Source organism: Periplaneta americana, chromosome 9 (assembly GCF_040183065.1).
Source record: "Periplaneta americana isolate PAMFEO1 chromosome 9, P.americana_PAMFEO1_priV1, whole genome shotgun sequence".
NCBI classification, from domain to species: domain Eukaryota; kingdom Metazoa; phylum Arthropoda; class Insecta; order Blattodea; family Blattidae; genus Periplaneta; species Periplaneta americana.
The window spans coordinates 39,532,066-39,557,422 of record NC_091125.1 but is presented as its reverse complement, the minus strand read 5'-3'; the positions used below and the strand labels follow the sequence as shown (position 1 = coordinate 39,557,422).

At 36.2% G+C, this 25,357-nt stretch overlaps 1 protein-coding gene and 1 long non-coding RNA gene across 11 annotated transcripts in view; one reads left to right on the top strand and one right to left on the bottom strand.

Moving 5' to 3' along the window:
- The window catches only part of LOC138705845 (tigger transposable element-derived protein 1-like), a 75,386-nt gene that overhangs the window by 16,619 nt on the left and 33,410 nt on the right, over positions 1-25,357 (bottom strand). For 4 of the 10 annotated variants that reach the window (XR_011333833.1, XR_011333828.1, XR_011333827.1 and 1 more), the window contains 2 exons: positions 16,185-16,321; positions 15,893-15,977 (listed from right to left, as the gene is read on the bottom strand). The exons of 2 other annotated variants lie outside the window; for them this stretch is intronic. The gene's annotated coding sequence lies outside the window, so the exon portion shown is untranslated. Of the gene's footprint in view, positions 1-2,492; positions 2,724-3,026; positions 3,971-15,892; positions 15,978-16,184; positions 16,322-25,357 lie in introns of all 10 variants that reach the window. 4 more of the 10 variants (XR_011333832.1, XR_011333829.1, XR_011333831.1 and 1 more) reach the window with 4 other exon arrangements.
- LOC138705848 (uncharacterized) lies at positions 16,274-25,197 on the top strand. The gene is made up of 3 exons (XR_011333838.1): positions 16,274-16,358; positions 17,060-17,176; positions 22,272-25,197. It is a non-coding gene; the product is annotated as an uncharacterized lncRNA (long non-coding RNA).

Sequence of the window (25,357 nt, the reverse complement as noted above, 5' to 3'; positions counted from 1 at the left end):
TTTTAATTTAGCATAGACAGTAAGGAGAGGGAGATAATAAGATCAGTGGTTGTTGCGATCAAGAGGCAAAAGAGAAATGTCTTACTTACGACTTTTAATAAACCCGGAGGTTCACTGCCGCCCTCACATAAGCCTGTCATCAGTCCCTATCCTGAGCAAGATGAATCCAGTCTCTACAGTAATCATATCCCACCTTCTTCAAATCCAATTTAATATTACTCTCCCATCTATGTCTCAGCTTCCCCAAAGGTCTTTTTCCCTCCAGTATCCCAACTAACAGTCTATATACATTTCTGGATTCGCCCATACGTGCTACATATTCTGCCCATCTCAAACATCTGGATTTAATGTTTCTAATTATGTCAGGTGAAGAACAAAATGCATCCAGTTCTGGGTTATGTAACTTTCTCTACTCTCCTGTAACTTAATCCCTGTTAGCCCCAAATATTTTCCTAAGCACCTTATTCCCTAACACCCTTAACCTCTGTTTCTCTCTCAAAGTGAGAGTCCAAGTTCACAACCATACAGAACAGCCGATACTAACTGTTTTATAAATTCTGACTTCAGCTTTTTTGAGAGTTGACTGGATGACAAAAGCTTCTCAACCTAATAATAGCAGACATTTCCCCTATTTATTCTGCGTTTAATTTCCTCCGAGTGTCATTTACATTTGTTACTGTTGCTGTATTTGAATTTTTCCACCTCTTCAACGGATAAATTTCCAATTTTTATATTTCCATTTCGTACTATGTTCTAGTCACGAGACATAATTATATACTTTGTCTTTTCGGGATTTATTTCGAAACGTATCTCTTTACTTGCTTCAAGTGTTTTCCCTAATAATTTATGGATTTTATAATACGTCTAGACGACACCAGCAGTGATAACTGTGATGATGATGATGATGATGATGAAGGGAAGAGGAGGAGGAAGAAGAAGAATATTAATAATGACTGTATGTGAAAATGAACTTTTTGGAAACCCAACAACTACAGACCTGTGCTTCCACTTGAAAGACTTTATGTATCGCTTACGGCTCACGGCCAGATACGAATATTGTAATAATTGGAGTTGTGATCATACTGTATAGCACACAGAAGAAGAAAAATGTAATTTATTTATGTTTGATATTTTGTGAAACCATATACTTTCACCTACCATATCCAATGGAATGCACTGAAATTAAATACAGTACCGAATGATGTTTTTGTGACTGTACGTACAACTGTTGCAGCAACGTCAGGTAGCCAGCAGATAGCTACGGGGCAGTGAGGCAGCACTAGGGAACCCAGGTGCCTAGATAAGTTGCACGGACAATACTCCTGGTTTCAGTATTAAAAGTGTCTTTTCCTACATTTGCAAATCACCATGACTTTTGATAACAGCAACTTGACCAAAAGTTTCAGCTTTCAGCATTATCTTTGAAAATGTTGAAATTTTCAATTTTTTTGTGTCGAGTGTTTGATGAGCTAATTCTTTGAAATCAGTAAAGCTCTCTTGAATCATTACAGAAAATGGTTGTTTGACTCTTGCTTTTGTGATTATACGCATGAGATTCATGTGTGTATGTGCCTTACATTTGCGTTTTCGCTTCTCTATGTGGCCAAGCCACGGTCACAACTAAGGGATGTGTGACCTCTTACCGGAAATTTATGAATAATGTCCTTAAATTTACCATTTGCCATATACATTGCAATCAATACCTGATTTTTGTTCTGGCTTGCACAGTTATCAGACAATAAAATCAGCTTTTTCTTATCTGTTGTAAGTGTACTCAAATATTTGTGGAGACAATGGGCTACTTCCAGGGATCCTCTACCTCCTACAGTTTCTATCCAGAGGCACATTGTTCCCATGCCTGTACCTTCGTCATGTATACCAAGGTTGCAACAAGCAATCTGCCACGAATAGTAACATTTCTGAGTGCGTCAGACTTGGAAGATACATCTGCTACTGCATATCAAATGAAATCACAATGGTATGTCCAGACGAATTCGCATTTTCTGTATCAGCAGACATGGCATTTGAGGCTGCTTCAGCTTGTCTATGGTGGAACTCTCTCATAACAGAAGCTTCCTTATCACCTGTTTTCATTTGCATAGTAAGGCGATCACAAGTTGAACATGCGTCTATTCGTCGTCGAGCAAAGGAAAGATTAAATTGCGCTAAGAAAATTTCATTGTACCACTGACGACTAACTGGAGGCTTCATGTCGCCATGACAATACTTTTCCAAAAATGAGCGATACATCCTGCTTACATTCAAGTCTGGGGATAAGAACATCTTCTGTGGATTCTTGCTTCGAGAGTAGTGAAAGACTTTATATGTTCCATGATCTTCTCTCTCCATCCTTGATTTCTAAGAATTGTGTGAACTCCACGCCTATTATCTTTACAGTCCATTTCACCTCTTACAATTTTTTCCCTTATTAGTAGAACTCTTCTTGCAGTAATACCAAATGTATTGCAGAATGTTTTAAGACAGATTCTTACCTCATTTCCTCCACGAAGAAGAAGATAGTAGTGAAAAGAGTGCTGCCTTCTACTTTCACCTGGGTGCTCATATTTACCATGTCTTCTCCATTTGATGGCCTGGGGATGCATGAGTCGAAACAAATAAGCCTGCTGCTTGGAGTATTCTCGCATTTCTTGGAACTGCCTAAACTGTCCTTTTCGATATTCTAGTCGAAGGCTGCTGCATGATAGTTTACACTTACAGTTCACCTACAATACAGTAAAATAGAATATATATTTTAGCACATATAAATGTGCCACATATTGCTCTTAATAATAATAATAATAATAATAATAATAATAATAATAATAATAATAATAATAATAATCTTTAATAAAGCACTGTTTAGTTTAGAATTCCAAACTGATTGTTAACTCAGTAAGTACATAACTTCAAATACTGTACAGGATAAAGTAAAATTAAGGTATGAAAACATTGGTAACTCTAGATTCATATTTTCGACATGCCTTTTTGATTATGAAAATGAATGTGAGAAGTATATTGTTTCTTACCTAAACTCGTTCCTGTCATTTTGGAACAACTTTTTTGCTTTTTGGGAAAATTTATTCTTTCCCAGCATTTTTTAAGCGTTTTGTTTGATTTTTTCTCCAATTGTCTTAATTCCTTTTCCTTTTTCTGGAATTTTGTGGATCTGTATTCATGGTTGTAGTAATCGTCACACCACAGTAACAAATACATTCAAACTATTATCAACTCGCAATGAAACACAGGATACAGAGGTCGCGCTTATAGCATATGCACATGTACAGTACATACAACGTTGTGACTTGCACAACCTTAAAGTGCACTACTTTATTACTCTGAGCAGAACTTTATTCATAACCTTTCGTAATGTTGTTAAACATGGCGCCTACAACTGATATAAGTGAAAAAATAGATTCTCCCGGTTTCGGCACTTACAACGTTATGGAAATGCACACTTCAAATATTCATGTTAAATTATTGCACTTTCATAACGTCTTGAACTGGCAAATCTCCTCAATTCTTGAAATTAGTTTATACAGATATTTTGATAGCTTGCATGTTCGAATGTGTTGAAATAAGTAGATTTTAACGATGATAAAAACAGTATGTTCTTCCGTCTTTTGGGGTTTAAACACCAGCTGTTACAAACCGCGTACAAAAGTATCAACCACAGATATACGAGTATGTGCAGAGATGGAAAGAAATTGGCTCTCCCTTATTGTTTCACTTACATGTGCAGTAAACAAGAGTCCCTGTATATATGCTACTTGTCGTGCGAAATTGTTGCTTACATACAGGTGAACCCCCATCAAGACTCGCTCCATGAAAGAATTTCGAGAAGAATACGTAAGCACTCAGTGCGAAGGTCTATGAGAATGCGCAGCACTTCTTTTTGATTACGATATTGTTGAGACAGGCCGTTCGCTCTTTGTACTGCTTAACATTTTCTTGTAACTTTAATGGATCAGTCCTGGAAATGAAAAGTGCTGTAGTTTTAACTGTATAGACAGACAGACAGAGAGACACACTCGTTTCATAATATTCTTATAGTTGCTTTATAGCAAAGAATGAAGAACATGTCCAGTTATTACGTTTAACATATACAAATGCAAATATGAAATAGGCCTATATACAGAATTAATACCTTAATAACAAATTATACAATGGAATATGATTACCATTTCATATTATTAAAATATTTACACATTAGCGTGAAATGTCAAGAATTCATCTACAGAACAGAAAGTGTGAGATATTAAGTAATTTTTTAGTTTTATCTTAAATAATGCAGAGTTTTGGTTATGATTTTTAATGTCTTCAGGAAGACTATTGAACATTTTTATTGCCATGTAACGTAACCCTATTTCCCTTTGATAAATTTGATGATGGTACATGAAAATCATTCTTTCTCCGGGTATTTATACTATGTATGGCTGAATTAGTCAGAAAATTTTCTTTATTACAATAGAGGAAACTTATTAAAGAGTATATAATATACTGATTTGTTAAGGTCATAATCTCTAATTTTTTAAAAATGGTCTACACCAATGGTCGTCAGCACTCGCTGAAATGGTAAATGAGCTGTCCCGTGTGCCCAGTCGTGCAGCAGGAAGAGGTAGGGAGCATACCTGCTAGCAGATATGATTGCACTATAGTACAGTGTGTTTCTCTGCAGGTAAGAGATGCTAGTCCCAGGGTGCTGTAAGCTGATGACCACTGGTCTACACTCTACACGATTTTCTAGGCTTTGCTCGACTATTATTCTAATTGCTCTTTTTTGTAATATATTTTTACTATCTGCAGAATTTCTCCAAAAGATTATTCAGTAGGACGTAAGTATGTTTTTGTGGTGTGCACAACAAATACAGAAAGGCGAGAATAAGATTATTCCAGTATTCATATTAAACAGTGTAACGTACAAACATTTACAATATGGATAATTAATACTATCACTGGGCAATTCCGCAAAGCATAACCTTTGGAAAATATTGTCTGAGCGGTAGTTATGTGTTGTACTGACCAACATGGGGACTTAATGCGTAGGCCTACCCATCTTTAGTGTCAGCCCAAAGACAAGTGCACAGCACATAAAATAATCTTCACATGCAATTTTTTATACACGTCAAATGTGAGCTCTGCTAGACATATTTTCACTCAGGGATACCAAGACTCAAAGGGCTTTCGTGGCACAATCAAAATTACTCCATGTCTACCTGTATGCCCGCACTCCACACGAATATGAAAATTGAAGTTAAAACTTTTTTCGTCACAATTATATTAATTCTATAATTACTACTTTAATAAATTATATTCAGTTCACGATTTTTCATTTGTATTGTTTCACAACTTCTATTATCACTGCATAATTTAATAATATTGAAGTGTCGGTTTGATTAATCTTGATAGTTTAACTTCATCTTGTTCCTATTTCGCATCTAGGTATTGCGCAAACTGAAAATTAATTAATGGTATTTGTGAATTTAAAAATGGTGTCATTCTAATAATCTTATTGTTAATGTAGACAGAACTTGTTTATTTTTAGTAATAATGTTAATTTTTCATATTTAGTATTTCAATGACGTAACTTTAATCTTAAATCATCCTGGAAGACTAACTTTCCTGGTGTCATTTTCGATAAAGATCTTAGTTCTCTTTTCATATTGATGACCTTTGTAATGCTTTAGACTCAATAAGGGGGGCAAAGGCTAATTGGGATTTCCCAGTCTCTGATTGGGTCAAAAACCCTGATGGAACTGATATTTAAACCATTGCGGTGAATTTCGGTGAAGTCCGGAGGGCCTAATTAGTCAAATCCACTCTCCTCACCTCCACGCTGGGGCCCCCTGGGATCTTCTAAGATGCGAAAGAGAGAGTGGTATGCGGAAAGCAATGGGAAGCTTCCGCATTTATATATATCCCAAGAAGATATTGGAATTAAGATTGCATGATGAGTCATTCCCTGGTAAAAAATTCCGGACGTAAACTATCCCCCCAATCGGATGTCCGGGAGGGGGATACTGGGGAAGGGCGATTCATGACGGAGCCTACAGGAGAGAAGAAAAGAAGACTGACTACTGGAACGCCTCTCGTTTCAGGTGAGTTGGAAAGCTTGAAGTAAGTAATGAAAAGAAACAGAGTGGATGTGATGAGAATATCAGAAGTGAGGTGGGAAGATAGTGGTTAGTAAAATGTAGCATGAGTTACAACAACTATTTCAACAATAAATCACAAATCACGAATTATATTCCCGATGGCTGTTTACTGCTATAAAGAATGTTCCTAAATTCAATAAATGAACCGAAAAAAAACTTTATTTTTTGTTTTAGTATCTTGAAAAGTTCATAAATGTGTCTAAATGCAACGTGAGTTACTGTGGAATGACCCGAATCTAGTATTATTACTACGTATAACTTTTGTAATTGTATTAATTGTAGACTGCCTGAGTGGCAGAAAAGGCCTCAGGATCTAACTCTGCCAGGTAAAATAAAATATATTATTATTGGTAACAGTAGTAGTAATACATTGAAATTCTTCGCCAGTGTGTTGAAGAAGAATGTCAGCAGATACAATAGCCAGTAAGATGGTACATGATGCGTTGCTTAGAAGTCTTTATTTTAAATCCTGGTGGCTATTTTAGCACTATCTACAGAATTATGCATGGTCTTCGTAAGCAAAGATGTAAAAATAAACATTCATTAACTAAAAATTGCCTGTAATGAAAAACAGAGCGAAAATGATTGCATGTATGCATATAGCTTCTAGTCACAAGCTTCTAGTTTTGGAAATTTTAAAACTGGAACGTAATCCCTCTCTCTTATAGCATTTTGGTAATTGCTGGTACATCCAGGCACATAGACACACTATATTTATGAGCCGTATGTAAATAAAAGAATGTGGATAAATTAGGTTTTTTAATAAAAGTAAAAACTACTTCTATTTCAGTTCATTGAATTTATTTTTGTTTGAGATTTATACGACATGCTTTAGAAGTAATCGTTACTACGTTCTTCAGCTTTTGATTCATTTTCAAACTTCACTTTCATGATTTACTTATTGTTGATAGTTTGATAACTACAATAAGGTTCAAAAAGAATGGGCCGGTGACAAATGTGTAAATAAGTTCCAGAAACAGAACAGTGTGCATGCCCGTCTCCTTGAAGTTCCAGTTCACAAGATGACACAATTAAACCATATAAATGTGTTGTATTTTGTTCTAAAATATTTTATAAAATAAAACAAAGGGTTGATTCTAGCTGCATCAGAGTCTCTGAAGAGTGAAATAGCAATAACATTGATAAATACTAAATCTATTGAAACGAGGTACAAAAGTATCGAAAATGAATGAGAAAGCAAATAATACGCCGCATTAAACCATGTATGCATTGTACCGTAGATGATTTAAGCATGGGTCTAAACCTGATAGCAGTGATTAAGAGAGGTTCGAATCTCCATTAGTCTTAATTTTTTTACATTATAAATTTACCATAATAAATTTTTCATAAACACCATTTTCAAAAGTACCAATAGGCGACATCGCCTGGAAGTCGATTGAATGTTTAGTAAATAGCACAACCTCTCCCCTGAGCAACACTCCTGTCTGTTAATAAAACTGTCTGTATTTATATCTGATTTATAGTTTGTAAAAATATGTTTAACTACAACATTAAAACATGTTACCATTGTAAACATAGAATTTAGTTTTATTTGTTTTAATAATGGCAATATTGAAGTGATACTCAGTAGCGGCTCGCCGTAAAAAAAATAGGTGAAGTGCTTTTCACATACACAAATGCATAACAGTTTTACCAATATAATGAGTAGGCCTACTATTCGTAAACTGCGTACAATTTTAATAGGTCTAGAACACATGCAAACAGGAAAATTAATTTATTTCAGGACTCACTCAATTTCTTGCATACCAAGTCAATCCTCCTATCTTTTAAAGCAGTAAACCTGTTCGATGATGTCTTCATAAAATGTCTGACTGAGAGTGGACAGTATATCTCTATGCAAAGCTATGGGGCTAATGAGGAAAATCTCTCCTGTGATGTAGCATTCCGAGTGAAATTTTTAATCTCATCAAACAGAAAATATTCTTGCATCGATTTTTTTTAACTTATTTTATACAACTTCTCTATTTTCTTAGCACTTTTTAAAACAAAGAACAAATGGAACTGTAGGTCGTTCAGAACTTAAAACATCTTTCTTATCCTTATGTATAAGTCTACAAAACAGCATTTCTAATAAATAATAAAACGTGTTATTTTCGGGATACATATTTCACACTCATTTATCAATATTTTCTATGTACTGATATCTAAGTATTTGTATAATAGCACTAGTGATTAAACATATAATATGCGCTATGATGTAGGATTAATACACTATATAGACTTATCACTAATATTCGCTAAATACATTAAATGAATCGCTCCATACAGAAAGGGCTTTAGTCCATTAGACCTAGTTTTGAGAACACTAAAGAAAACATTCTGTAAATGCCTACTCTATTCCTTTCTGCATAGAACTCTGAGCCTGACGCTTCAGTTTCTATCTTTCCAAACATTGGACTGAATACCTTTCTGCACAGGCCGATGGAGCCACCCATAAAGATATGATTTCCATCTATATCTCGTTTTTTTAAATTTGTGACTGAAGCCCTTTCTGTATGGACCGATTCAAATAATAAGTTAATATATACGTACACAGTATTAAGCTACACGTTTACATTTACGCGTGCGTTAAACTTTCAAATACAAGAGCTTGAACAAAACTGGCAAGCTCATGGTAAGAAATAATACACGCTGCGGAAAACAACTTTTAAACTTTGCAAATGTATGTTGGGTGTATTTCTGATAAAATAACATAAGAGCTAGCTAATTTACCACAGCAGGGGTGGCTGCTTCTACACAAGGAATGAAGATAGTATTCTCGAGTCAGGTAGTACATACTCTAAAATTTCGCAGCCCTTAAACAATAGCCTCCGGCCTTGGAGACCAGCTGCAACCCTACCCTATCGTCAGATCTGCAAACTGGTTACTCCACATACAACAAATCTGACAGTTCTCCGTAACTGAAAGACTCAGAAATGCACTTCACTCATACAATCTTTCTTTAGTACGTGACGTCACGTTACCATGGAAACCAAGTGCTGTATGAGAATGGGAGCCCAAATAATTTCACCTTTACAGTATTGTAAGTTCCAATAGACACCGCTCGGCGCTCGTAACTGTTGACATTATTCTATTCAGCAGACGGTTACAGATACCATTTATACAACTAAACACTATTCATAACGACTGAAAATAAAACTTTTTTTTTTACTTTAGAAATATGGTACCGGTAATAACTAGAATTAATTATTAGTACGAGATAAAATTGTGTTTTACGCGTAAATAGGTGAAGTCGCACTTCACCTACTTCACCTGAATAACCGCCCCTGGTGATACTGTTTAGCATTCTTCAATTTGTTCGTATTGGAGTTTAGCTTTCTGTATCGTCCTTATTGAAGGGTTCAGAACCATAATGGGCCAAGAGCCATATAATAAAAACGTAGACAACAAGGGTTAAAACTAAGTTATTACAATAATTCAATGAAAACATATAGCAAGTAATATGAAGTATGCATAATAAAATTAAATTATATCTCAATATTCATTAAACTATGGTATTCACTTAACTTTAACTCTCGCTTTCTCCGTTTTTAATAAATGGCGCTTGGCCCACTATGGTTCTGAATCCTTCAATTCCTGGTCGACCGCGCATCTCTGCAAGGTAAGAGGACGCAATCTTAATCAGAGAAGTTGAAAACCACTTCTTTCTAAATGCCTTTGATTTGAAGATGGCGTCCAACTTTTCAACCATGAGGAGACATTTTAGAGAGTATGGCATAAGGTCTCGTCGAACTGCGACGAAAGAACATTTGAAAATGAATCATGTCGTGGACCTTCTAGCTTACGCTACTATTTGGCAGGACTTCGACTGGAGAATGTCATTTTGTCCGACGAGGTAGATGTCTTCAGTAGCACTTATGTCCTGCCCGTGTGTATCGTATGGATGACCACCGATATAATGAACGTTCGTGGGACAACTTCACAGGCCGGGTCGCGTGAGCGTTGCGACGTCAAACACTGGAGCAGAGCCTCTAGAACGCATGCATGGTCGGTTTACGACAGATGTGTATGAATAAATTTGGCAAATATAATGATTCCTTCCGCCCGAGAATGGTATCCAGACGGAACACTTGTGTTCCAGCAGGAAAACCATCAGATACACACCGCCAATCGCATTTAAAGATGGTTTACGAAGAGGTCTGATGTCGACATGCTCGAATGTCCTTGGATTTTTCACCTGATATGAATCCGATTGAAAATGTGTGGTATAGATTGAAAATGATCTTACGCTCTAATTGGGCAGAACCACCCTTACGAACAGCAGACAAATTATGGAACAGAGTAGCTACTAGATGCGTGGGAGGAGGTGGTCACGGATGTAGACCTATTACGTAATCTTTTGGACTCCATGTCGCGCTGAATGAGGGCAGTTGTTGATGCAAGTGGATTATGGAGAAATACTAGTCCCTACCACAGGCCTTTTTTTTTTGTTTATATATGTTTTTGTATAATTTTTGTTAATTTATATTTGATGTACTTCTAATGTTTGAGGAGGCAAACAAACTATTAATTTCGCATACAGATCAGGTTGTGCCTAATAGTAGCCCACAAATAATAGGATATAATATGTTTGCAACACTTGCATAACCAAGTTTATTAACAAATTCCACTAACACTTGTCATTAAACATATAAAATAATACAACATAAAAATCATCCCTACCGGGAAGCGAACTTACAACTCTGGTTCCGAAATCAGAAACATTACCCCTGCATTGTAGACGGATCATTATCAAAGAATCAACCGGAACAAACATCAGAGCATTGCCTTCGAACGTAATGAATTTACTCGTGTGAACCTGACTTTAAAAACTATTTGAACTACCAAGTGTCGGCCCATTCTATTTTAATCCAATTGTACATGTTGTCATTTTTACTTAATATGCCCTATTCATCCTAGTCATTAGCTAGGAATCAGTGTGATAACGACGATTTCAACCAAGAATAATATTGCTTTCAGCTGGACCAGCAGAGAAGATGAAGACGACCGCAGCGACGCAGACGAGCGATCACTGCTTGCAGTCCGAAGTGATCCAGATGGACGCAACCACTCAAACGAGCGACCACTACTTACAGACCGAAGTGATACAGGCGGACGCAGACACACAGACGAGCGACCATTACTTACAGACCGAAGTGATACAGACGGACGCAGGCACACAGACGAGCGACCACTACTTACAGACCGAAGTGATACAGACGGACGCAGGCACACAGACGAGCGACCACTACTTACAGACCGAAGTGATACAGACGGACGCAGACACACAGACGAGTGATCGCTACTTACAGACCGAAGTGATACAGACGGACGCAGACACACAGACGAGCGACCACTACTTACAGACCGAAGTGATACAGATGGACGCAGGCACACAAACGAGCGACCACTACTTACAGACCGAAGTGATACAGACGGACGCAGACACACAGACGAGTGATCGCTACTTACAGACCGAAGTGATACAGACGGACGCAGACACACAGACGAGCGACCGCTACTTACAGACCGAAGTGATACAGACGGACGCAGACACACAGACGAGCGACCATTACTTACAGACCGAAGTGATACAGACAGACGCAGGCACACAGACGAGCGACCACTACTTACAGACTGAAGTCATCCAGATGGACGCAACATCCGCACAGACGAGCGAACACTACTTAGAGACTGAAGTGATACAGATGGACGAAGAAACAAAGACGAGCGACCACTACTTACAGACTGAAGTCATCCAGATGGACGCAACATCCGCACAGACGAGCGACCACTTCTTACAGACTGAAGTGATACAGACGGACGAAGGAACAAAGACGAGCGACCACTACTTACAGACTGAATTGATACAGACGGACGAAGGAACAAAGACGAGCGACCACTACTTAGAGACTGAAGTGATACAGACGGACGAAGGAACAAAGACGAGCGACCATTACTTACAGACTGAAATCATCCAGACGGACGCAACATCCGCACAGACGAGCGACCACTACTTACAGACTGAAGTGATACAGATGGACGAAGGAACAAAGACGAGCGACTACTACTTACAGACTGAAGTCATCCAGGAGGACGCAACATCCGCACAGACGAGCGTATCCAGCGTTGTTGAAGGTACAGTAAATTGTTTATATTAGTGGAGAGTATTAATATTTCAAAGGAGGGAAGCAGTAACTAAATACAATTAATATTTAGAAAAAAAATTACCTACTCACCTGTCATTTAAGCTGCAGAACGATTCTCCCATTTTGTTTGTCTAACTCGTCTATGACGTCACCGTAAAACCGAGATTGTTGTGGCAGTTTCTTAATAAATGATTTTTCAATTTCAAAACTGCCAACTGTGAGATTCGCTTTTGGCCTATAGAATTTCTCACAAATGCCTTTACTCTCTTGAGAATAGAGAGGAAGTAGTGGTAGGAATTGTTAGTGTAAGTTCACAAAATTTGACAACTGCAGAGTAGGCCGCCTCTAGTTTATATTCCTTAATACATTTCAACAACTCACTGAAGCTATTGACACTACTCGCACAAATGCTTTCTTTTACACTGAGCAGTACAGATAATTGGAAACGCAGAGTCACTGCATCAAAGAAACAACATAATTAGCAATAGTTAGTATATCAAAAGCACTTAGGATATGAGCATTGTAATGCTTTGGAAATTTGTGAGTTCCAGTAATTTTAGATGGCATTTTCAAAACTCTGATCGCTCTAATAATATGGATTCGAACAATGCAGATTGGAGAGGAGACGCGCAGATTCCTTTACCCAGGATATAGATTGGAAAGAAAAATATTTCTGATTGCTTGATTGGCAAACTTACTCGTGTTGAATTGTATAAGCTCGTGTGGCTTACAGCTGTTTCGGTGCTTCACGCCATCCTCAGAGCTTATACAATTTAACACGAGTAAGTTTGCCAATCAACCAGTCAGTTATATTTAAGTGTTAAAAGTAGTGTACGCAAGATTAAAGATGAAAAATATTTCTTTCTTCAAGTAGATGAACGATCGAGATGCCTGATATGTGGTACTTTCGTGGCCAATATAATGTGGAGCGCCACTATAAAAAAACATGCTAATACCTATGATTTGGTCGTAGAAGAGGGTCGTACAAAAATGACTCAGGATCTTTTCCTTTTAATTGGTTTATTTTACGACGCTTTATCGACTGCTAAAATTGTCTAGCATTTGAGTGAGATGATAACGACAGCGAAGTGAGTCCAGGTCCAGCGCCGAAAGTTATCTAACATATGTTCTTAATGGGTTGAGGGAAAACCCCGGAAAAATTCTTATCCAGGCAACTTTCCCAACCAGGATTTAAACTCCGGCTCGCTCGTTTCGCGGTCAGACATACTGTTACTTCACAACGGTGGACCTGAGGATCTTGAGGAAACCTCCTTAACAGGAACAAATTTAATTAGTAGTAGTGGTGGTGGTCGTGGTGGTGGTAGTAGTAGTAGTAGTAGTAGCAGCAGTATCAGTACGCTGTTATTAGGCCTAATAGTTGCAATATGTATTATTTCACGTCTCATAGCGCAGACACACCGTTTGCATCCTTTTTTCTAAAATCAACTTTACGACTGACACTTTTCCGAATGAGCATTTCTCCAAATGACTATTTCTTTTACGCGTTCACTGTTTACCGAAATTAATAATCCGATACATTATTAGGATAAATAGTGCCCGTTCTGTGTTACCTACAAGCGCCATAAATTGTTGCTCTTTTCATTTGGGGCAGATCCTGTATAGACGCATCCAGGCTGAAGGTCTAACTATAGGAAGCTTACAACGATATCGAAAACAATGAAGTAAGATTATATACACATATGTTGCTGTCATTAGCATTTGTTCCCCCAGATCATGTAAAACAATTATTCGAAGAACTCAGAGAAGATGCGCCTGACACCATACTACCTATATACGATACTTTGATTTCCATTAGGCCTACATCAGTGGCCGAAGAGGTAAAGGCAAAACACGACGTGTACCACAGCGCTATAACATCGCATTTGGAATCAATACCAATGAACATTGCAAGTTGAACACCGGACCAACAATGTAAGTGAAGCGCGGCATAATAGATTTCAAATGCTCATCAGCAAGCATCATCAATCATCATCCCTTTATACGGCCTTAGCTGAAATTAAAAAAGAACAAGCAGACACTGAGGTCACGATGCAAGAGTTAAGATTGGAAAGGAAGGTAACAGCACAGCCAAGAAAGCAGTACAAAACAGAATAATGGCAATAACACTGGAATACAAAACACAGAAGGAAGAAAACCGCAGTCTTCAGTACTTAAGAAGAATTGGGTACAATTTTAGCTTCTGAAGAGGCATGAAATACAGGCATTCTGTGCTCGTTGATCATGTCCCATCTTTCAAAAAAACAAGCTATAGTCATAATCTGTTTTTATACATCTTCCAACTTACTCCACTCGAATTTATCTTTAACCACTTATAAATATTAAATTCAACTTCCAGAATAGTGCAATAATTCAGTATGTTCTAAATATGAGTTTTTAACAGAGCATAAACTGTAATTTACACTGAAAACGACACAAAGAACACTTATAGCTTCGACATACTTCTCGTATTCGTCACTGGAAGCAAGCTTTCAAAATGATAGTGGGGTGGTCTGACTGCTGAGGTTGCGAGGGAAACAACTGTGTCCTGCCCGTTGCGCGCTGCGTACAGTTTGAAACAAAAGTAACAACACTATGAAATAATAATTTCGTGAAAAATGAAAATAACTTTATTGTTAAATCATAAACATCAGAAACAACGAAGACAATGACATCGACATTTTGATATATTTTAATAGCCTACATCAATTTCTTACACATCCTCAAAATGAACCAACAAAAAGCACATAAACATAGCATTTACATTAGTGATCCTCCACTATCGATCTTACTTTTTTGAGTATCTAACTTGTTACATAGTTCATCAAACGAATTAATTTTGTTTATTTGTAACCACTTAATTCGTTACGGTACTGTTCAAAGTTCTTAACGTTGTGCCTTCTCATTGCAGGGTTCATTCTTGTTGAGTAATACGATTGTATAATCGTTCCGGTAAGCCTGGAAATATCCTTGGCATATCACTAAGTTTTAAGAAACAGCTATTTCGGAGTATTTCTGCACATTTCTTTCTCTGTCTCTAGAATCATGTAGTAGGTACAAACGTTTACTTCTAAGTGTTTATACACACAACTGAATGCTTTGTTGGCGTGAAGACATTTCGTGGTATATTTTCTAGTCACAAGCTTCTCCTTTTCAGATGGAAATTTGAAAACTGTATAACTGCTCTCAAGTAGAGCACTCTGGTAGGCCTAATTGCTGGTACACTGGCATTCGAAGAAAGTGTTCGATAATTTGTTCGTGTAAGTGTGGCTTTTTTAGTCATTATTCCTATGAATAGATGGCGAAGATAAGTCAGTGTTGCCAATAGTACATAAATATACCCGTATTATGAAATTCAACACTTCATCCCCCTTGAATGATTGTAAAAAAAAAAACACTACATTTAGCGGAACCGCTATTACAGTCAATTATGAAAATAATTTGTACTTGATCTATATCAATATTTTTGCAAACACTTTTTTACCCGTTCCTGTAATAGATTCACCTATTGAAAAACTAGCAGAACTTGTTCAAAGTTTCTCAATTTGTTATATATTTGGTTCTGACCTATCCGTGGTTAGGACGTTCGCTCACCCTTATGATCAGAAAATTGTAGGCCCGATACCTCTGAACGCCAGTATACACGCAGACACACAGGCACTCTACATTTAGAAGCCATCTGTAAAAAAAGTATAAGGATAAATTAATTTCATTTTTTAAATAGAATTAAAAAATTACTTTAATTTTAGTTCATTGAATTTATTTTTCTTTAGGGCTATACATGCGTTAGAAATAACTTTACTACGCACATCAACTTTTTATTCCTTTCCAAAATTCACTTTAATAATTTATTAATAGTTTGATGACGTACATATTGTCTACTTACTTGATATGCTACCTATTTATCCTGTTCATTACATTAGCTAACAATTACTTCATTACGACGATTTAAACTCAGAATTGTCTTGCATTTTAGATGTACCAAAAGTGACAGAGAAGGTGATGACGTCGAGAGAACGCTTCCTGGAAAGAATAAGACGTATCAGAGTTAACAGTGAAGGTACAGTAATTGTTTACAGCCTGAAGTGGTGGCGCTTCCAGCTACGCACAAGTTCTATTTTTACTGTAAATAAAAGAATAAGGATAAATTAATTTCATTTTTGAAATAAAATTAAAAAATTGCTTTAATTTCAGTACACTGAATTTATTTTTCTTTATGGGAACACTCAACTTAAAAATTGGAGAAAAAGTGTCATAGAAATGAAAAATTAAATTTCTACACTAATTTACGTGACAGAACTAAATCAATACGCAAAATTCTTCCCCTATTCATTGAGAAGTCACAGTCAAATGCACAAAGCCAAAAAATAAAAAATGATAATTAAAAGTGATATTTCAATTAATGATTGATTAAAAATAGAAATATTTTTTATTTTGAAAAGTATTGGATCTAATGAGCTGAGATTTTGCATGTTACTTTCCATGTGTATATTAAATTTTTTCTCCAAATTTGAAAAAAATTGGTCAAATAGGAAAAAAGTTCCAAAATATAGCCGAGTGTCCCCTTAAGGCTATACATGCGTTAGCGTTAGAAGTAACTTTACTACGCACTTCAACTTTTTATTCCTTTCCAAAATTCACTTTAATAATTTACTTATATTGTCTACTTACTTAATATGCTACCTATTTATCCTGTTCATTACATTAGCTAACAAACACTTTATTACGACTATTTAAATTCAGAATTTTGTTGCATTTTAGATTTACGCAGAGCGAGAGAGAGGCAAATGATGGAAAGACTCAAAATGACAGGTCACTACCCGTACTACCCGCACCAGAAAAGAATGACACACTTAGACAGACGTCCCAAAGAAGAAGGTAAAGTAATTGTTTATATCCTGAAGTGGTGGCGCTTCCAGCTGCTCACAAGTTCGATTGCTGGTAGCAAAGAGGAGATTTATGGAGTAGAGCCATTCAGCCAGTTAGTCCAAACCGCTTGTTAAATTTGTCGCAGTTCGTAGAACCTGCTGTTAAATATTTGAATTAAGTTCTTTACAGAAAGGAAGAATATTAATTTAAACACAATTCTCTAGCTTTTTAATGTGGCAATAAACATAATGCTAAAATAAACGATAAAATAAACTCGAAACGAATTATTATTACATTCTTGTTTCCTATTCAAGTGTGTAGGCAGTCAGGACAGGAATATGATATTATGCCTGCAGCCTTGAAACACACTTTCGCTTATTTTGGCTGTGGTTTACCCCTACAACCAATCCATTTGTAACGGATTCTACATGTTCACACCTTAAATCCCTTTTCTTCTAAAAAATAATTCAGTTTTAAGAAATATTTTATAATTCTCTGATTATATGGAAGCCAAACATTCATTCTGAAAAATTTTGTTTTACAGTTCTTAGTTATAAAGGAGACTGACTGTTTTTAGCTGCTGTAACGGATGCTACCACCTCTCTGTTAAATTCATGACTTACCATTATTCTCACTGATAGTTCAGGTTCTAGGATGAGGTTAACAAATTCATCTCTTTCATGTTTATATATGAAGAATTGCACTTTAATTTTTTACAAGAATTTTTTAGAAATGATAAAAAGTTAATTTATTAATGAATTTTATACAGTGTAACGGATTCTACATTCAATTGTAATGGATTCTACAAGTCACTTTGATATGTAGCTATGGATCTTTTATGAAGTATAAGATAGTAAAAAATTAATTTTTGAAGTGTAGTAATTTAATATTTACTATTTGAAATTAAATAAATGAACTCTGACAATAAATTAAATTATACAGTTTAAAGGAAAAATGTATAGGAAAACAATGTAATACTGTTGGTTAGATATAGCATACACTAAAAAGAGTTTTATTTTTGTGTACAAAGAATTATTAGCTGTTTTTAGTTTCATTAATACTTTCAAGGTTACTTCTCAATATAACATTAACATCGTTGTGAAACTCTTACATTTAAGCTGTGCTGTTGAGTCCTGAAATCAAATGTTGGGAATATTTCTACAATTTCTCCGAAAAAAAAAATACTTATCACTTAAATTTGTTATAAACTTATACCATACACTAAAAATAGCTTTAATTTTTATTTACAGTGTCATTAATATTTACAAGTTTATTTCTCATTAACATTAACGTCTTTGTGAAACTCGTGCATTGCTCTATGTCCTTGAGTTTTGAAATCAGGAGTTGGCAATATCTCACCACAACATATCACTTCCTCATTTGGGAGCCATACACAGCATGCCCTTTTCTTTGAAGGACTCAGTGGTAGGACTGAGTACATTTTGTGCTTTTTTACAGCTTTTCTTAAAGTGCTGGTACATTGGTAAGACCCAAAAGCCTTTTCTGGTTTTGACCCATCTATTGTCTTATTTTCTTCTGCTTTCTTTTTTCTATATTTCCTCATTGCTTCTCTCTTTGCCCGGTTTAGCATATCGTCCAATATTCTATCTGACTGACGCCTTACCTTTAATTGGTCCCTTTTACTTTAATCCCCCTAATGACAATAAAGTGGTGAATATTAGGACTTTTACTGTGGATATTTCATTCCCTATTAAAAATGTTTGATTAATAAATGAAATTTGATATGATCTAATGATTGTAATGATTGTTAAAGTTAGTATTGAATAGATTAGAAAGTAAATGAATAATATATTTTCTCCAATATTTATAGCTACTAATATTCACCCTATATGATTAATTGAAGAATATGTCAAAATTTTTCGGATTGAAATTTGGTTTAATCCACCAATATTTCTATCTCGATCTTTCTTCAGATATTCAGTCCATTTTTTTATCTTCTTTCTTCTTAGCCCTAAATTTCAGCTTAGCCATACGAATATTGTATTTACTGTGATCTGCCATGATTCTGTAGAAAATTAGGTCTAAAATCGTAAAAAAAAAAAAAAACAGGTTGTCATGTAGAATCCGTTACAGTGTAGAATCTGTTACAGTCCATTATGTTTTTAATTCACTTTAGAAATGCAAAAATATATGTAAAGGCAATGTTGGAACTGTATAATTACTTTCATGAGCTGTGGTTTTGTTTCTAATAATACTTACAATGTTATAGTAAAAAAAAGACAATTTTCATGTAACGGATGCTACATTAGTTAACTGAATTTCAAATAAGATTTAAATATAATTTGGTACATACCTTGAAAATGTAACAATCAGTTCAAGAAACTACAATCTTTATGCCATGCTTTAAAACAAAAATGGCTTATATCAGTTGATAAGATTGAATGCTATAGGCTGCCCAACCCACATATTTTGGAATCAGTGTTGGGTACATGAAAAGTACCTACAAGAAAGATGCCTAAAACTTCTTTTACCTCTATAAAATTGAGGAAATCAAGGTGGAACCTTAAAATTTAATGTGTTTTAAACTATTTGTAGTATGAAATAATACTTCTTTCTAAATTTTATATTTTTAACCACAATTCCCACTTTTCGTGGAATGACTACCTATACTTCCCCATTTCAGTGATAATACCGCATACACAATAATGAAACGTAGTAAGTTATTCAAAAAAATAATTAAAAAAAGTAAATGGATTGTTGAGCACATTAATAAAGTACTTCGTTTTCCATTTGTAATATTTCTCTTACAATTTTTTATTCCAATCCAATTAATTATTTTTTCATTAAGAGTATTAACAATACTGAATGCTTTATGGCCGCTGGGTCGGTAGTAGCCAGCATCATATAAGCTGTGCTTATATTTCAATCTAAATCCCAGAACGAAATCATTGTAGTGCAATGAAACGTTAAAGCGGTCGGTCAAGTCTTCTTGGTAGTGGTGGTTGGTTGATGTTTCGAAAAGTAAAGTGTTAAATTGGTATATACGTAGTACATCACCCATACTTTTTTAGAAAAACCCTGCTGAATTTTTGGTTTACGAAAAATATTCATCTTTATGGGAAAACTCACTCCCGCCACTCCATTAGAACAACGTATTATATTTTTCGTGAACCAAAACACAATACGGCATTGCTACGAAGTGGTGCTGAAATACTGTACATGTTAAATTAACTTAATGTGCGGTAACAGTAGCCTAGATTGTGTGTGTGTGCAGACGCATCTTCGGATAGTATAGTATTATGTGGAGCATAGGGCTGCAACAAGCAAGGCTAGGTAGAACTACATCTTAGACAGGTAAGATAATATGATACATATGTTTGCAGATGTAGCGAGGTAACCTTCCGCCGCTCTGATGTCGCCCAGTGCACAGACGAAGTGTCGGAAGTCTACCCCCTTCTTCCTGACGAGAGTCAAGGATTTTAAATTATACATATAAGAGCATGTTGATTTGTAGTTTTACTTTATTTGTAGCTGCTTATTATTTCATATTTCTATTGAGATTATGAAATTTGCGGATATTTATTAACACGTATATTAGTTGTATTTTCCCAGTTTTTTCCACATAGACGTGGATCACCGTCATACCCACAGAAAGCTTGTTCAGCCAGGTGCGATACTTCAACAGATAGATGAAAGACCTAGCCCGATAGATGAAAAGTGATGTGAAGGATTGACTAGAGTTTAAAAGGAGTCGAGTTGTGATTCTTTAAATTGGCACTTCACTTGGAGGGACTACCCAAACATACAAACAAACATAAGGCCAGAGATTATATACGAAGTCTTCATAATGAAACAAGACATTTGCAAAAACATGCACAATCCAATTTAACTAGAGTTTAATATCATTAAAAAATGAGACTATGTGAGGTATATATAACTTTGCACCAAGATCCATATGTGCACTTCATATCTTTGTTTACTTTACTTTTTCTGGTTACAAAACACAGCCAACAGCGTTTTAAACTTATCTGTTGACGTACTTTGTTGCCTACAAGAAGATTTTTGAATGCTGAAAATTATCGTTTGACATCACATGAAGGGTCCAGGGAAGAAACCAGGTAAGTCACTTTTTCCTTGAAACCTGTTTTCTTCGCTGAAAGAGTTGACTTACCTATCTCTTATCATGTACACCAAAAATTTGAAGGCAAATAAACCCATGACTAATCTGTTTCTTTTCCTGTTTCATACCTCTAAACGATAGTCCTTTCCATAGAGAATCTAATGGCACCTCGAACTCCATCTCGACAAAAAAGTGACTTACCTGGTTTTTTCCCTGGACCCTTCACATGAAGTTATTCACAAAATTTTAGTGTATAAATTGTAATCTTTGTAAGATTCAGGTTCAAGCAAGCCACATTTTCTCGTTATTTTTTTACATTGAGCACAGTGCTGTAACCAAGGTATTTATTTCGACAGTACCATGTCTAATTTTGTCTTCACAACCTCATCAGTGGACCCTTGTGCATGACAAATATCTTCCGTTAGGATTCTACTGCTTCGAATAATTTTTCAGGAGGCATCACGAACAGACTCACACAATCCGCACACATAATACAACAAATCACGCACTCGACACTCAGACTGCTAGCATGCCAACAGACAGAGAAGGTAGTTATGGAGTTTAAGTCAGGTACGGAGGAGTATTTGGAAATCCTTCTTGTGCAGTAGGCCAAAGGCAGAGTGTGGTGTTGTTTTGGCTTTTCCACACTTACACTTCATATATGCAAGAATTTTCCGCCATCAAGTAGTCTACAGTTAACAAAAAAAAAATATATATATATTATGTGCTGAGAAACAATCCAAAATATATTTTTACGAAATATGCTAATTTGAGGTTTTCTGACACAAAATCCTAGAAATATACAATATTGTATGCTCAATAGTCTTTTATATAGGACGCCAGAAATGTGCAAACATATGTACGAGTAACTTTAAATATTCGTCATTACAGACGTTCAAAAATGTATAAAATGTTTTTGCATGGATTGCTTACGAATCCTCGCCCTATTAATATAACATTCAATGAAAATCAGTGAATGCAATGACACATACTTAATGATCAATTTCGTTTTGCTCTTTGCAGAAATACGGGTTGTCAACTATGAAGAAGAAGAAGAACTCGAACCAGTGAAGGTCAAAAAGCGTAATTTCTTCATTAGATTATTCTTTCGGATTTGTAGTTGCTGTTGTCCTTGTTTGTGCAAGAGAAAGAGAAGATTTTAAGTGTATGTAGTGATCACTAGAGATGGAACAATTCCTTCCTAAACAAAGCATGAGCACAATCATGACATTTAATTTGAAAATACGTGATTGTGCTTATTCCATCTAATAAAGCTGCACTGTACGTAAGAAACGTAACTTCAGTCACTAAGTACCAAACTGTACTCTTAAGAAGACACTACAGTAGTGTTATTAAACAGTACTTTGTTTACGAAAAAATTGTTCCATCTCTACTTATTAAAACAGAGGAGAAATTAATAGAGTTAAAAGGTGACATATTCTAATTGTAGTTAAATGTAAAATGCAATGTCACCAAAAAATATATATCGATCAATCCCCAATTTCGCGAATGGAAGGCCCTTCCCTTATACTTCTTGTATTTCTCTTGTTCTCCTTGTCTTCCCGTTGTCCTCATTGACTTAACCTTGATCTCATTGGATTCCCCTTATTCTCTTCGCATTCACTATGTTGTCCTTTAATGCCTATTTCTATCCTTACATTCCCCTGTCCTCATTGTGTTCTCAAAGTAACTCTTGTACTCCTCTTCCTTGCTCTCCTTTCATTCCTCTCGTTTTCCTCGCAGTACTTTTGTTTTAATTGCATACTCCTTGTTCTCCTTTCATTCCTCTTGTTTTCCTCGCAGTACTTTTGTTTTAATTGCATACTCCTTGTTCTCCTTTCATTCCTCTTGTTTTCCTCGCAATCCCTTTGTTTTAATTGCATACTCCTTGTATTCCCCTGGTTTTCATTATATTAAAATTGTTCTCCTTGTATTCCCCTTATTCTACTTGTATTTCCCTTGTTCTCCTTGTATGCCACTTGTTCTCCATGTATTTGTTTTGTTCTCTTTGCATTTCCTTTGTATTCTCCTTGTTTGTTCTTGCATTCCTTTGTTAACCAGTAATTCCTCCTGTTCTTCAGGTGTTACTCTTTCTTTTCAGGTTTACTCTTGTTCTCCTGGTATTACACTTGTCCTGCAGTTATTACTCTTGTTCTCCAGGTATTTCTCTTGTTCGTCTTGTAACACAATCTGTTCTTCTAGTATCCCCGTTGTTCTCCTCCTATCGCCTCTGCTCTCCAAGTATTCCCCCTGTTCTCCTCGTATTTTATCCATGTACTTTTATCCCACTCCTGATCCCGTATCCCATACCTATTCTCCTCGTATCCTTCTGTTTTCCACGTATCCTGCCCGTTCTTATTGTGTATCCCCCGATCCCACGCCTGTTTTTCTCGAATTCCCCTTGTTCTCCTCGTATTCCCCTGTTCTCCACGTATCCTGCATGTTTTATCTAGTTCTCTTCGTATCCCAATCTTCCTCCCTGTTCGCCTCGTATCCCCCTGTTCTCCTTACATGCCCCCTAATCTCCTCATATCCTCATATACTCCTCATATCCCAAATTTTCTCCTCGTGTCCCCCAGTTCATTTCGTATTCTCATTTTCTCCTAGTATACCTCACTTTCCTAGTATCTCCCTATTCTCCTAATGTACCCCTGCTCTCTGTGTATCCCGTCATTTTCCTCTTATCTTTATGTCAAATGTTTTCCTATCTTCCTGTTCTCCTCGCATTCCCCAATCTCCTCGTATACCCCGAGTTCTCCTCATATTCCCCTCTTTTCCTGCTATTCTCCTGCTGTCCTCGTATTCTCCTCTGATATTCCCTTGTCCTCATATTTCCCTCTTTCTCCTTGCATTCCACACGTCCTTGTATCTCGGTTGTTCTCATTTTCTCCCGCTTGTTCTGCTTCTGTGCCCCTTGTTATTCTTATACGCCCCTTTTCCTCCTTGTATTCCTCATGTTCTCATATTCCCCTCAATCTCCCTGTACTCAGCTTGGTCTCTTCGAATTCACTTTGTGTGCTCTACTTATAAACTCCTTATATTCCCCTTTCCCTCATTGTACTCCTACGGTTCTCTCTGCTTGTATTCCCCATATTCTCCTTTTGTTCATCTTCTCCTTTCGTTCTCTTTTTTCTCTCCCTATTCTCCCTTTGTTCTCCTTTTATTAATATATTTTTTCTTGCATCTCCTTGTTCTCATTGTATGTCATTTTTCCCCTTGAATTCTCCTTGGCCTCCATGACTTCTCCTTTCCCCCTCGCCTTCCCCTCGTTCTGCTTGTATTAACCTCTTCTTGTATTACTCTTGTTTTCCTTCTCTTCCATTTGTTCTCCTTGTTATCCTTATATTCATCTTATTCGCCTTGCATTTTTGTTGTTCCAGTCTTTTCCTTCCTTTCTTTTCACTTGTCTTCTTCTCATTGCATTCTCTTTGTTTTTCTTGTATCCCCTTATTCTCCACGTATTCCATTTTTGTCATATTTGCCTTGTTAACCTTCTTTCCTTTCACTTGTCTTTCCCTTGTTCTCTTTGTGTTGTTTTCGTTGTCCTCCTCTTGTACTCCTAGCATTCCCTTTGCTGTCCTTTCAATGAATTATTCACCTTGCATTCCTCTTGATTTCACTGCATGCCTCTTGTTGTTCTTGTAATCGTCTTCTTCACTTTCTATTTCCAATTTTTCCTGGTAATCCTGCAATTCGCCTATTATTCCCGTTGTTGTACTTATATGCTCATTTTCATCTAATTTTTACCCTGCTTGTATTAGTATTCCTCTTCCATTCTCCTCTATGTTCTTGTGTTCCCCGTTTTCTCCATTTATTTCCGGGTGACTTGTTTGCTTTCCTTTGAAAGACTGCTATTTGAACTTGCTCTTTTGTGATAGATGCATTAAGCTGTTTATTTTGTTCAGGTGTGACATACCTTATTGGATTTGGATTAAAAGTTTGAGAAACATGTGCAGATTTATCATCAAACATATCGGTAAAGTACCGATGAAAGATAGTAATTATATCCTTTTGTTTACTATATTCCGTTTTTTCATCTTCGATTTTAGTAACGAAGTGGGAATTGCAGCGTTTTCTTTCCTTTACCAAATGGAAAATGTTCATTTTAT